Source organism: Schistocerca nitens, chromosome 3 (genome assembly GCF_023898315.1).
Source record: "Schistocerca nitens isolate TAMUIC-IGC-003100 chromosome 3, iqSchNite1.1, whole genome shotgun sequence".
Taxonomy (NCBI): domain Eukaryota; kingdom Metazoa; phylum Arthropoda; class Insecta; order Orthoptera; family Acrididae; genus Schistocerca; species Schistocerca nitens.
Window position 1 is genome coordinate 810,019,635 of NC_064616.1, and position 12,377 is coordinate 810,032,011.

Consider the following 12,377-nt stretch of genomic DNA (forward strand, 5'->3'; position numbering starts at 1 on the left):
AAAAAGGAAATCAATGAAATAAAAAACGAGTTGAATTCTTTAGCTGCACATCAAACCTCTACAGTGATCAGTGTTCCGTGGATGAACTCGCGAACGATCAAATGTTTTGGAGACGACGGGAAATATCACCCAGTAAATTTTCTAGTAGCACAAAGGAATGGTTTTATAAGGGGAATGCCCGCGAGGTGAAAGTAAAATTCGTGAAAAGACATTTGGAAGGTGAGCCGCAATCGTGGGCAAATATACACAGTGATACGTTCACTACCAACGAAATATTTGAACGCAGTTTCCTGAAAAAGTTCTTTAGTGAAGCGAAGCAAACGCGACGCCCAACGGAGTTTCTGAATGGTGCCAAAATTTAAATACGGCCGAGAATTTTGTAAACGTAAACTTGCAAGATTAATGTATGTGAAATGTCCATTGGGAGTGCTTACAGAAATTGGGACGTTGAAAAGGCGGTTACGGGAAAATTTGCAGTGGGATCTAGTGCACAGTGCTAGCAACTCAGTAGACGAATTATGAATTTTGTAGAAAAATTAGAAAGGGAGTTCAAATTTAAACCGCTAAGTAAGCAGGGTAAGGGGTAATTCGGATGTGGCGATGGCCCGGTGTTACACTGCAGCGGAACGTGTGGCCTGGCAGACTGGTCGTCAAGTTCCCGGGCCACCATGTCTGACCACCACAAGGCGAACTACGACCCAAGCACATTGCAACCCCTGCCATCCGAGAACAATTAATGGACTCCCGGAAACTGTCATTCCGCACCATCGGTCGACGACTAGGAGCAGCCAGACTAGAGAATTGCTGTACCATGCGTAGGCTGCCAACCACAATACACCAAACCGAAGGAACAAGGAAGATTGGGCTTAACGTCCCGCCGAAATCGAGGGCATTGGAGACGGAGCACATTCTCGATTTGTGTCAACGATGGAGAAGGATATCAGCCGTGACCTTCCAAAGGAACCATCCTGGAATTTGCCTGGAGCGATTTAGGGAAATAATGGAAAACCTAAATCTGGATGGCCGGACGCAGGTTTGAACCCTCGTCGTCCCGAATGCGAGTCCAGTGTGCTAAACACTGCCCCACCTCGCTTGGTGCCACACCATAAACGGCTGAGTTGAGAGTGTGCCGTGACTGAGGAGCATGGACTTCTCATGACTGGTGTTGCATTGTGATCAGCGATGAATCGAAGTTGTGTACTACCCTATCTGGGAAGAGACTCAATTCCTCCAGTGTTTCGGAGGGGCACTCAGTTGTTACTTCTGGTGTCATGGCGTGAAGAGCCATCGGGTTTGACTTCAGGTCACGGCTGGTGGTGATTAAGGGAACTCTGACGGTACAACAGTACGTCAAGGATATTCTGCTTCCTCATGCGTCTTACCTTTTTGCGACAGTTTCTTGAAGCCATTTTTCAAACGACAATGCTCGTCCACTCTTGATATGTTTTCCTATGATCTGTCTCGCTGGAACTGAGGTACTCCTGTGGTTGGCAAGATCGCCGGATCTATCCCAACTGAACACTGGTGGGAGGGGGAGCAGCTCGGACGTTAACTTCCTCCCAGCAGCCAGTATGTCATGGACCAGTTTTAACAGTGGTGGGCCACGTTGTTTCAGGAGACGCTACAGAACCGAATCAACGCATGCCTTCAGGCCAGGCGGGGTGCAACGTCGTATTGATAATCGGGCTCATGCCTGTAAGTTCTTCATAATTTTGACTCGATTTTGTAATTGCTTAAGTAACTTGAAATATCGACCCAGACCGTAAAGTTTCATTTCGTTTTCTCTTCCTTTTCTGGATGCTTCAACTCTTTTTTGTCCGACAGTTTACTATCGACAATGAGTCACTACCGTCATTTATACCGAGAATTCCATCTAAAGGGTGCCTCAACGTTGTAGGGTCAAATTATGCACGGAATTTCTGATGCCCCGCCTAATGTTAAATTAGACCATATCCTAAATGATACGGCGTAAAGTCAAGCTTCGGCACCCTAGTCGGAAACGACAGGGAAGAAAAGGCAGCGAGAAGAAGTCAGCCAATCGCACGCTGACCCTAGTTCCCTCCAGGACGACAACGCGACAGCAGCGGCCCCCATGTGAAGAGCACATAAGCGCCCATTTCAACAGCAGTTTCAAGATTGGAGACTTCGATAGCAGCGTCAACCCTAGATCACTTCGCTTGTACACTCTATGTAGCACAGACTTAGGAATGTTTATCCTGAAGAAGAGTGATTACTTGTATATCGCCCTTTCCTAGCGACGTATCTGTGTAACTGCAAAAGCAAAGTACTGTACTTTTCTTAATTTAATAAAACTCATTAATACGACAATTTCATTGTTTGTCTAGCGAACCTAGTATGCAGGCTTCCTAGATACCACACTAAACGCAGTCATCATGACGATCTTCAGAGATTTCGTGCGGATTCAGGATAAAAGACTCGTGTCGAATACTTAATTCCAACAATGTATCTCGCAGCAGGTAAGTTCCACCTTCGCAGATATCTGAAATGCATTCGATACTGTACTCCCAGTTTGTTGCACTGAGCAGCGAACGTTTAACAGAAACGAAAGGAACAGCTACCATGGTCCACGGGAGCGCAATAAGAGCTTTCATTTTCTCAGTACACAAAAAAAAATTGTCAAATAAGATCAGCGGCGCTCTCAGACGGTTTAGTGTGCGAATGGTAAGCTTATTTCAATGCACGATAGTACCTCTAATAAAGAAAAGGAACCCGATGATTACTAGCGAACTTCTGTCCTACGTTACATTGTAGAAATATTTAGAGGATATGAAGCGATATGAAATAGGACAATCATGTAAAATCACTATTAGGGAAGATGTATGGAAGAACCAGACTCAGTCGTAAGGCCATAGGAAATTGCAGTGCATTTGTAGAGGAAATCTCATACAAGACGCTAGTGTGACTTATTGTTCAGTATTGTTCCAGCCTACGGAATCGTTATTTAGTAAACATGACGACGGGAGTCTGATAATTTCAGTTACGCCGAGCTAGCATCGTAACTAGTAGATAAAGCCCTAATTAAAGTGCTGTAGTGATGTTTGGTAAACTTCAATGGGGAAGCTTGGAAGAGAGACGCATTAGTTTTCGCGAAACTCAGTTCTGTAAATTTAGAGAGGTGTCCTCAGAGTCTTTCGCGGCGGCATGTATATGGAAAGTAAACGAATTTACTTGTATAGTAATCTTTGCTTCTCTGGATGTTCTGGAAGACTACTGCTGATACACATCTGGGACATGTTTTATTAGATTCACCAGATCAATAACAACATAATAAATTGAAATCGTGCTTTACTTTAACCTCATACATCTTTGCAATGGCTTCATATTAGCGAAGTTACTAAATTTCAGGGCCGAGGGGTTCTAGGCGCTTCAGTCTGGAACCGCGCGACCGCTACCGTCGCAGGTTCGAATCCTGTCTCGGGCATGGATGTGTGTGATGTCCTTAGGTTAGTTAGGTTTAAGTAGTTCTAAGTTCTAGGGGACTGATGACCTCAGATGTTAAGTCCCATAGTGCTCAGAGCCATTTGAACTTAATTTCAGGCAAAATCTTTTATTAGCCGTAACTCCGTAACTAAACATTTGCGTACCTACCTTTCAAAAATGGTTCAAATGGCTCTGAGCACTATGGGACTCAACTGCTGAGGTTATTAGTCCCCTAGAACTTAGAACTAGTTAAACCTAACTAACCTAAGGACATCACAAACATCCATGCCCGAGGCAGGATTCGAACCTGCGACCGTAGCGGTCTTGCGGTTCCAGACTGCAGCGCCTTTAACCGCACGGCCACTTCGGCCGGCACCTACCTTTATAAGAACATTTTTCTTTAGTTTTACTTGTAGAATAACATGTTAAAATATTTGCATATGTTCGTGAATCACCCTGTATAGGGGAAGGTCATCATAGATCCAGAAATTAGTCGTCCTTAAGTTAGTCTCTGCAGAGACAACCGAAACGTCGATATTTCTGTTGTTTTTAGCGTTCCATAATGACGGGGTCTAAGACCCAAAACGATTTTACTCAAACGTACACTAGTCGTGAAAGCCTACGAACTTGTATCAAATGCGCTTGTTTAAGTTTGAAACTGCTATCTGAGTCTATATAGCTCGTGATGATACCTCAAGCAGTACGAGATGAGCCATTTGGCACAGAAATATGGTTCGAACCAAGGCCTAGCACAAATCAACCAAGGTGCAAATACCGGCCTACACTGTGCGAACAATATTTGGGTTGCTACATTTTCTAATGAAAGGGGAAAGGAGAGAATGGTGGTACAAAATGATATTCACAAAGCACTACGGATTGACTGGGAGAATACGGGAGTACTTGAGGAGTTTTTCTGGCTTAGAAGAACCTGCAAAACGGTTCGGCACAAGGATGCTGAGAGCGTCAAACACGGCTGTGAAGTAACTCGTGCCGTAGGAAAATGCTGAGATTTCTTACAGCGTGAGGGGGGCCTTTGATGTCCCGCGCGTGCCACTTGGGGGTGGCGACCGTCGCGGTTCGCATTTAGTCGGTGCAGCGTTTCACGTCGCCAACCAGCGCAAAAGCAGCCGCCAGCTCGCCGTCCGTACAAAATAACACATCCTTTACCGACATGAGAAGCGTGCAACCTACTGAGATACACAGCTGGCAGCAGAGAAATTCGGTTATTCATATGCGTTTATTTATTACTTCTGCCATAAACGGATACTGTATTCCCATAACAACTGACACACAAAGCGGTCATGAGGGTGGGAGGGGGGGGGGTCGTCAGGTTCATCTGTACATACAGATACAAAAGACCTTATAACGTACATTCAATATGAAGTAGGGGATGGTGTTGTACCTTGGAACACTTTTTAAATGATGGTATTTACTTTTGGTGTGCCTCAATATTCTCCTGAAATTAAAGGAAAAATACTCCAGAAAAGTGTGAAAAAAGTGTTCCTAGGGAAAATAACTTATTGAATTTTAAAAGCGTTGCAGCTGGAAAATCATGCCAATAGTATATTTAACAGTCAATCTGTTACAGTATTACTCTGCTACACACCAGTAAGTGAAACCAAATCAAGCAGAATTATTATCAAAAACCAGTAACTAGTTAAATACATTATGAAATCGAAGCTATTCCAAATTAACATAAATATCTGTTTTCGAAACAGGTCAAATCTATAAGACATTAAGAAATACAGTTCATTTGCAAATATCATAATGTCCCGTTGTAGAAGACCTCCTTCCGTTTCAAGGTGCAACATGGTGCACGATCGACGAAGGAAGGTTTCACCGCCCACACGCTATAAAAATAGTTTTAAAACTACACGGAATTCTATTTATCATGAAATTCTGTAACTGAAGACTTAACAATGTCTTCCAGTTACCGTTAATATATCATACAGCACTTAAATATGTGGAACTAAAAATATTTACAAATGCTGCACAAAACACAATCTCATGTTTCACAACAACACAAATAGGAGAAATGTCGGAAACTGCTTATGGCGGTCTTTAGTGCGCATTCCTTAATGTTATTCTAAAGTTGGTCACTAAATGGAAACGGCGACCAGAAGACACCATGCGTTCCTAGTCACACTATCCTCTCCTCTACTCTTCAAACAGCCATCAATTTTGCAGGCCACTCAGTCCATAGAGGGAAATTTTTCATTTTCCTTTGGCTATTTCCATTTCTGGGGGAGATGGTGCGGTAAGTTAACATCAGTATTTCTTTTATTAATTTATTTTGGTTTATTAGGGTGTTTTCTGTGGCAAAATTGAGCTCTTCAGTCTCTTTCTTATATCGTGATCAATATCTTAAAATCTGAATCGTAAATACATATACTTTTAGGCAACAACTGACAAAAATCCCTGATAGAACGTTATACAATGCAGAGCCAAAGAAACTGGTACACCTGGCTAGTATGGTGTATGGCCACTGGGAGCACGCAGAAGTGCCGCAACAGGATGTGGCATGGACTCCACTAAAATCTGAAGTAGTGCTGGAGGGAACTGACACCATGAATCCTGAAACTTCCTGGCAGATTAAAACTGTGTGCCCGGCCGAGACTCGAAGTAAAGCTGTGAGTACCGGGCGTGTGTCGTGCTTCGGTAGCTCAGTTGGTAGAGCACTTGCCCGCGAAAGGCAAAGGTCCCGAGTTCGAGTCTCGGCCGGGCACACAGTTTTAATCTGCCAGGAAGTTTCATATCAGAGCACACTCCGCTGCAGAGTGAAAATCTCATTCTGGAAACCATGAATCCTCCTGGGCTGTCCATAAATTCGTAAGAGTAAGATGGATCTAGATCTCTTCTGAAAAGTACGCTACAAGGCATCCCAGATATGCTCAATAATGCACATGTCTTGGGAGTCTGACGGCCAGCGGAAGTGTTCAAACTCAGAAGAGTCTGAGTTGAGCCACTCTGCAGCAATTCTGGACGTGTGGGCTGTCACACTATCCTGCTGTAAGTGCCCACGTCCGCCGAGTGCACAGTGGACAACACGAACGTATGCAGGTGATCAGCCAGGATGCTTACGTACGTGTCACCTGTCAGAGTTGTATCTAGACGTATCAGAGACCCATATCACTCCAATTGCACACGCCCCACACCATCACAGAGCCTCCACCAGCTTCAACAGTCCCCTGCTGTCATGCAGGGTCCATGGATTCATGAGATTGTCTCCATAGCTGTACACGCCCAGCCGCTCGATACAAATTGAAACGAGACTCGTCCGACCAGGCAACATGTTTCCAGCCATCAACAGTCCAACATCGGTGTTGACGGACCCGGGGAGGCGTAAAGCGTTGTGTCGTGCACTCATCAAGTCTACACTAGTGGCCTTCGCAACCAAAAGCCCTTTTCGATGACATTGTAAATTTGTGGTAAGTTCCTATGTGACCAAACCGCTGAGGTTATGGGTTGCTAGGCTTACACACTACTTAATCTAACTTAAACTAACTTAAGCTAAGGACAACGCACGCACCCATGCCCGAGGGAGGACTCGAACCTCCGACGGGGGAAGCCGCGCGAACCGTGGCAATGCGCCCGCGACCCTGCGGCTACCCCTCGTGGCATATCGATGATGTTTCGTTGAATGGTTCGCACTCTGATGATTGTTGATGGCCCAGTGTCGAAACACGCAATAATTTGCGGAAGGGTTGCACTTCTGTCATTTTGAACGACTCTCTTCAGTCATCGTTGGTCGCGTTCTTGCAGGATCTTTTTCCGGCCGCAGCAATGTCGGAGATGTGATGTTTTACCAGATTCCTGATATTCATAGTACACTTGTGACACGGCTGTACGGGAATGTTCCCACTTCATCGCTACCTCGGACATGCTGTGTGCGCCGACTATAACACCACATTCAAATTCACGTAAGTCTTGATAATCTGCCATTGTAGCGGCAGTAACCGATCTATCAACTACGCCAGACACTTGTCTTATGTAGACGTTGCCGACCGCAGCGCCGTATTCTACCTGTTTACATATGTCTGTATTAGAGTACGCATGCCTACACTAGTTTCTTTGGCGCTTCAGTGTATATGGGACCAGGTCGGACGTTAATTCTTGGCTCAGGAGAGAAGGCAGTGACCTTACTAAACCTTTCTCAACCTAATCAGTTCAAAAAAAAAAAAAAAAAGGTTCAAATGGCTCTGAGCACTATGGGACTCAACATCTTACGTCATAAGTCCCCTAGAACTTAGAACTACTTAAACCTAACTAACCTAAGGACATCACACACACCCATGCCCGAGGCAGGATTCGAACCTGCGACCGTAGCAGTCCCGCGGTTCCGGACTGCAGCGCCAGAACCGCTAGACCACCGCGGCCGGCAATCAGTTCGTGAATCGATGTCGGAAGAGGTAAAACGTCAGACTGATAAGTGTGTTCGAACTGCGACGTTCTTTGTAAATTTGACTCGATTTTGTAATCACTGAAATAGTATGAAATACTTTCTCAGGCCGTGAAGTTTCATTTCCTTCTTCCGCTCTGGGTAATTAATTTTTTTCGCCAGACAGTATATTTTATGGTAATCGCACCATAGTGTTGTAGGTAATTAGGCTGCAAGGTGTCTTATAGTAACAAAACTATAGGATGCTGCGGTATAATAACAGGATATTGTAGCGTGGGCGTATCACACAGACCACAGTGCGAAACTGCATGAATATTGAAGTCGATGTTGCTTCGAAGTCGATAGCACATTAATTAGGACGATAAATACATGTGAATGGAAGAACAGCAGTAAAATAATGGCCTTTATTCTCCAAAAAAGAAAAATATCACAGCGGTATGAAAATAACACGACATCTCTTACTGTTTTGAATAGAGGCAATGACTTCAAGTTCTTTTAAGACCGCAGAATATTCCGTAATTATTGTGTCTCCTGTGATTCGTGTATCTGCGGAATTTTCGTATTTCCCATGGAGGAACAAAGTGCGCTGTACGTCCAGCATCTGATATATGTATCTGAAACAATAGATGATATTTCCTTGCTGCTATAAGGGAAATCTGCAGCTGTGTCAACAGCTAAGTATTACAGTTATTTTCCTACTTGTGAAACGTCGCACTCACATTTTTGAGGTGATTAGTCAATATTTTCGAGTCCTGAACATGAACTTAGAGAGTTTTGTCTGAATTACGAAAAGTAATGGAAGAGTATAATTTTGAAATATTGGTGCGTAAAACAATCTCCGTGGTTTCTTGGTACAGGTGAAAATTCTCTGTATGTTGATTGTTGATAACAAGAACGTTAAATAAGTAGCGCTGTTTAGCTTCTCTGCATGTATATTTCCGTTGTCTCATGAAATTAATGGAAAAATATATCGAGAGATTTAACTGTAATGAAAAAAAGAGGGAATAATATTCGAAGTTTAGAATACTAGGCGGTTCCTTTTGGATTGGGTGATGCTAAATGATAATTCGTACTAGGAAGATAAAAATTAATGTTCAGAGGTTGTGAAAATGATTGTTTAATCTGTTGCAGAGGTAACAATATGAGATGCTATAAAAACTGTTAACACGCCAGTCACTCACATTTTACAGCTTCAATTACAAAATAATAAAATATCGCCGTAAGTACACGTCGATTGAAGAGAAGAATTCTGTGCGTTTTCCAAAGACAGGGTACATGTTTCAGGGCAGAGGATTCCAACAAAGAGGAAATTACAAGCACAAAAATAATACCAGATAGTAAAGCATAACCAACACTAAGACAGTAAGGTGAGGACTGAGAAGGAAAAGGAATAGAAAATAGTTACCTAACACTAATATGTTAAGTATGGATCGCATTGTAACTGAAATAATGAAAAAATTGTTTGTTATATAGATAAATATTCCTCTTTTGTGTTGCTTACCTGGTGAATTATTTTGAGAATGGTGAAACGGACTAAGGAATCAAAGTACAGAGTAATTTGTAGCTGTTTCCCTGGCTCTCGGCTTCTTGTCTACGATGCAAACGCACGTAAAAACGGTAAGCCCAACAACAAAAACTTCTTCTTTTCTCAGACTTGTTACTATACATTAGCAATCACTTTTCATGATGTAAACAGTTTTACTATTGTAAATTTACTGTTCACATGCACTCAGGTATCGATCGAGAGAAACCGAAAGCAATGGGTGGAAACACAGATTAATCATAGTGTGTTAGAAGGCATGTGTTGCTGGCCCGGAATACGATTGGCCCGATACAGTCGGGTGGGTGGGGAGCGTCAGGTGTGGCTGACAACGTAATTATGGCTGCCTATGTCGCTCGCTGTGCACCAGCGTTGCCGGAGATGTATCAGGCGTTTAGCAGGGGCCACGTATGTCAGACAAAGGCACGATGTTATTCGCGTGTTGTGTACCTGACATCACTACTGTGACTTACCTACAGGATAATGCCTAGGACTTAGAATTCAATAACTAATAAAACGATATATTGTAATAAATTTTTGGAGTTGATAATTTCAAATTTTTTGGATGACACTACCAATTACACTGTCAGCAAAAAAATTCGCAACACCAAGGAGTTGTGTGGCAGAAACGAAAGTTGGCAGGCGTGTTTCTATATCTGAAAGATGATGTCCATTCACATTTCCCGCCAGTCGCATAGGATTGGCGCTAGTACTGCCATAAGGTGGAAGCACTTTAGGTTTTCCTTCTTAAATACACGCTGTAATGATCGTGAGCGTTTGTTACCTTTCAGGCTGAACGTGCTGAGTTGATGTTCGTAAGGAATGCCTTTGCCGGCCGCGGTGGCCTAGCGGTTCTAGGCGCTTCAGTCCGGAACTGCGCGACTGCTACGGTCGCAGGTTCGAATCCTGCCTCGGGCATGGATGTGTGTGATGTCCTTAGGTTAGTTAGGTTTAAGTAGTTCTAAATCTAGGGGACTGATGACCTCAGATGTTAAGTCTCATAGTGCTCAGAGTCATTTTTTGAATGCCTTTAAGGCGACCAACACGCCATTATCAACACCTCACCGAGTTTGAACAAGGTTGTGTAACAGGGCTACGAGAATCTGGATGTTTCTTCTGCGATATTGCAGGAAAGCTTGGCGTGAATTTAGCCACTGTACATGTCTGCTGTCAACTGAGGTCACGAGAAAGTATGGGCGCAAGACGACCGGCCTCAATAGGGCTACATGGCATTACCGAGAGGGAACACTATCGTGTTCGGCATATGACTGTTGCACATAGTACATCTGCAGCAGCAAATCTGATCAGCAGTTGGCACCACAGTGACACAACGAACTGTTAGAAATCCTTAGTTAAAGTACATCTCCGATCCAGACGCCCTGTACCGTGCATTCCACTGACCCCAAACTATCGCCGTTTCCGATTTCAGTGGCGTCAAGCGAGGGATCACTGAAAGGCAGGGTGGAGGTCTATGTGTTTTGTGATGAAAGCTGTTCTGCTTCTGTGCCAGTGATGGTCGTCTGTTGGTTATAAGGAGGCCAGATGGGGGATTGCAACAAACCTGTCTGCGTGCTACACACAGTGGACGTACAACTGGAGTCAAGGTCTGGGGTGCGATTTCATTCGACAGCAGGAACTGCAAATTTGTACGTCATTCTGCTGATTCGACTTGTAGTGCTGTCATTCATGAAGAGCATTCCAGGGGGTGATTTCAAACAGTACAACGATCGCCCACACACCACTGTTGTAACGCAACATGTTCTGCAGAGTGTCGACACGGTGCGTTTATCTGCTCGAACACCAGATCCGTCTCCAGTCGAGAACATGTGGAACATCATGAGATAGCTCCTGCGTCGTGCACAGACAGCATTAACCATCACTGTATTGACGGACCAAGTGCAACAGGCATGGAACTCCATCCCACAAACTGACATCCTGAAACTATACAACACAATGCATATATCCAGAATGAGATTTTCACTCTGCAGCGGAGTGTACGCTGATATGAAACTTCCTGGCAGATTAAAACTGTGTGCCGGACCGAGACTCGAACTCGAGACCTTTGCCTTTCGCGGGCAAGTGCTCTACCAACTGAGCTACCCAAGCACGACTCACGCCCCGTCCTCGCAGCTTTACATCTGCCAGTACCTCGTCTCCTACCTTCCAAACTTCACAGAAGCTCTCCTGCGAACCGCCGGCCGGAGTGGCCGTGCGGTTCTGGGCGCTACAGTCTGGAACCGAGCGACCGCTACGGTCGCAGGTTCGAATCCTGCCTCGGGCATGGATGTGTGTGATGTCCTTAGGTTAGTTAGGTTTAATTAGTTCTAAGTTCCTAGCGACTGATGACCTCATAAGTTAAGTCGCATAGTGCCCAGAGCCATTTCTCCTGCGAACCTTGCAGAACAAGCACTCCTGAAAGAAAGGACATTGAGGAGACATGGCTTAGCCACAGCCTGGGGGATGTTTCCAGAATGAGATTTTCACTCTTCAGCGGAGTGTGCGCCTGAAATGAAACTTCCTGGCAGGTTAAAACTGTGTGTCGGACCGAGACTCGAACAATATCCTTTCTTTCAGGAGTGCTAGTTCTGCAAGTTTCGCAGGAGAGCTTCTGTAAAGTTTGGAAGAGATCTGGAGAATGTGCTGGCCAGGGCAGCAGTGGAACATTTTCTGTATCCAGAAAGGCCCGTACAGGACCTGCACCATGCGATCGTGCATTATCTTGCTGAAATGTAGGGTTTCGCAGGGGTTGAATGAATGGTAGAGCCACGGGTCGTAACACATCTGAAATGTAACGTCCACTGTTCATTGTGCCGTCAATGCGAACAAGAGTTGACCGAGACGTGTAACCAATGGCACCCCACACCATCACGCCGGGTGATACGCCAGTATGGCGATGACGAATACACGCTTCCAACGTGCGTTCACCGCGATGTCGCCAAACACGGATGCGACCATCATGATGCTGTAAACAGAACCTGGATTCATCCTAAAAAACGA

General features: G+C 44.5%; 1 protein-coding gene and 1 non-coding gene across 2 annotated transcripts in view; one reads left to right on the plus strand and one right to left on the minus strand.

Annotated features, from left to right (window-relative positions):
- The window catches only part of LOC126248839 (neuronal cell adhesion molecule-like), a 760,994-nt gene that overhangs the window by 431,804 nt on the left and 316,813 nt on the right, over positions 1-12,377 (minus strand). The window lies entirely within an intron of this gene.
- Trnas-cga (transfer RNA serine (anticodon CGA)) lies at positions 6,093-6,167 on the plus strand. The gene has a single exon. It is a non-coding gene; the product is annotated as a tRNA-Ser (tRNA).